Source organism: Lactuca virosa, chromosome 3 (assembly GCF_052849685.1).
Source record: "Lactuca virosa cultivar CGN04683 chromosome 3, Lactuca_virosa_CGN04683_v6, whole genome shotgun sequence".
Taxonomy (NCBI): Eukaryota; Viridiplantae; Streptophyta; class Magnoliopsida; order Asterales; family Asteraceae; genus Lactuca; species Lactuca virosa.
The window spans coordinates 187,438,804-187,441,525 of record NC_136428.1 but is presented as its reverse complement, the minus strand read 5'-3'; the positions used below and the strand labels follow the sequence as shown (position 1 = coordinate 187,441,525).

The 2,722-nt window shown below is 41.8% G+C and overlaps 1 non-coding gene across 1 annotated transcript; it reads right to left on the bottom strand.

Moving 5' to 3' along the window:
• Positions 1-682: 682 nt before the first annotated feature.
• On the bottom strand, positions 683-789 carry LOC145168248 (small nucleolar RNA R71). Its single transcript, XR_013741815.1, has one exon. It is a non-coding gene; the product is annotated as a small nucleolar RNA R71 (small nucleolar RNA).
• Positions 790-2,722: the final 1,933 nt, after the last annotated feature.

The window sequence follows — 2,722 nt, the reverse complement described above, 5'->3', positions numbered from 1 at the left end:
TCTAACGCACCTTTGGTGCCACCACTTGAAGATCCGAAGTCAGCCCTTCATAAAAATAAGAACAAGAACGTGAAGGAAGATCAAACGCCAAAGAAGACACCCTTGCAAGAACTAAAATCAGCCTTTTCAAGGAAGTCGGGGAAGAAGACTAAGACAGTGGAATCGAGTTCAGCCTCAAAGGATAAGGGCAAAGTTGAAGAACTTGGTCCAATTCCTATTCCACACGAATCAGAATACGAATCCGGCACAGAATTTAGACTTTATACGAGTGAACCCGAGGACGAGCCGGAGAACGAGATGGCAAATATAGATGAGATGGCCATGGGGGACTACAAGAAGCGCATTCGAGATGATGTGGGGCCGGGTTTAGTACATCCTACGATTCCTACCAATGCCACATTCGAGTTGAAGGGACATATCCTTACTGCACTTAAGGATATCCCATTTTACGGGAAGGATCACGAGGATGCTTTCAAACACTTAGACGAGGTGAAATTATATTGCAGATTATTTTAATACTCCCAATATCCCAAGGGAGACAGCTTTGCTAAGGATGCTACCGGTCACTTTCAAGGGAGCAGCAAAAGACTGGTTAAAGGCACTCCCACCTGGTACAATCACCACATGGGCCCAATTGCGTGAGAGATTTCTAGATCAGTTTTGCCCACCCTCCAAAATCTCTAAACTCAAGAAGGCGATTGCCAACTTTGAGCAAAATCCGATGGAGTCATTATACGAGGCATGGGAGCGCTACAAGGGGTTGTTAAGGAATTGTCCTCAACATGACCTAAATCTTCAGCAAGAAATGTCGATATTTTATGATGGGGTGAATGTCATGACTAGACAACTCCTTGATTCACAAGGACCACTAACAAAGAAGAACCCAATTCAGGCCAAGGAGCTGGTTGAAGAATTTTCAAAGCACTCTCGTGAGTATCACAACCCAGGACGCGATGGAATGAAAGGCAGTGGAGGTACACAAACTGAAGAGATGGCTGTTGTGATGGCAATGCTTAGCACTATGGATAGGAGATTGACTCAAATGGACCAATCAATTCATTCAATTCGAGTTGGTTGCGAGAGATGTAGTGGCCCACACTTGACAAAGGATTGCAATATGGATGAATATGGAAACAAGAAAGCTCAAGTATGTTACTCGAGTGGGGACAAGTATGAAGAAGATTAGAGAAAACCAAAGAAGGAGTGGCTGCCTTACGAAGAATACAAGAAGCAAAAAGAAGAGAAATTTAAGCAAACTGGCCGGGGCTTATACCAAAGAGAGCAACCACTAGCTGAGAAGAAATCAGAATTAGAGACCATGTTGATGAAATTCATGGGAGCTTCAGAAAAAAGACATGATGCTACTGATGCTGCAATGGAAGAACAAAGAAAGATAATGAAGAATCATCATGCCATGATGATAGATCAGCAAGCATTGATAAAGAATCAGCGAGCCTCCATCAGTAACCTTAAAGTAGAACTTGGTCAACTTACCGCTTTGGTTAATGAGAAGATGTTCCCGAAAAATCCTGAAAACAACACCCAATCTCACGTAATGGCCATAAATATTGAAGAAGAGGAGATTTCTAAGTTCCTAGAAGCCTTAGAAGTGGAGCCACAATAGCCCGATCCAAAGCCAAAGAAGCCAAAGCTCGAAATTGAAGAATCTGCTGGAACACCGAGTTCACGTCGTGAGCCCGCTATGCTCACGTCGTGGGCTCAGTCTGAACAGAAGAAATCCGTATCTGTTGCAGCTTATAAACCACCTTTTCCATTCCCGTCTAGAGCTAATCTCAGTCCAATAGAAAGAGAACATCTGGAGTTTATCAAGCAATTAAAGGGTATTCCTATCAATACTCCTTTTATTAGTTCACTTGCAAAAGTTCCGGAATATGCTAAGTTCATACAAGACTTGTTAGACACTCGTCAGCAATTAAAGGAGAATTCTAAGGTGATTCTAAGTGAGCAAAGAAAAGTTGTGTTGGGAGAAGTACCTAAGAAGATGGGGGATCCTGGACGACTCACTCTCCCATGTGAGTTTGGGAATAATATGAAGATTTATGCTTTAGCCGATTCTGGGGCTAGCATAAATATGATGCCTTATTCGTTTTATCAAAAATTAAATATTCAGAAGTTGAAGGCTACAAAGATGACTATTCACATGGCGAACCGTTCAGTGACGCAACCCCGGGGCATTGTGGAAGATATTTTAGTAAAAATTGGGAAATTCGTTTTTCCAATAGACTTTGTGGTATTGGATATGAAAGAAGATCCAAATGTACCGATTATTCTTGGTCGGCCGCTACTAAACACTGCTGGAGCTCTTGTTGATATTCGGGAGTCTAAGCTCACATTGAGGGTTGGTGATGAAAAGGAAATTTTTGGGATAGAAGATGGCTTTCAAGGGAATCATGCTCAAGAAGAGGTTTTCAACATTGATGAAGAAAATGAACTTGAAGAATTAGAGAAGCTCATGGAAGAAGAAATTAAAACAATTCAACAAGTTAAAAGAACAAAACCGAGAGCATCTGTTCCATTTTTAGTTGAAGTCATTGCCTACACGAATCCAACTTCTTGGGTGAGCAAGGAAGATGATGAGATGACGAGTGATGAAGAGGGGGTTACATCAAAAATAACAAGTCCAGTGGTAAAGGAAGAAAAGGATACTATGGAGTGTAAGTATGAAGACAAGATAGATACTAAAGGGACCAAACGCAAGCTC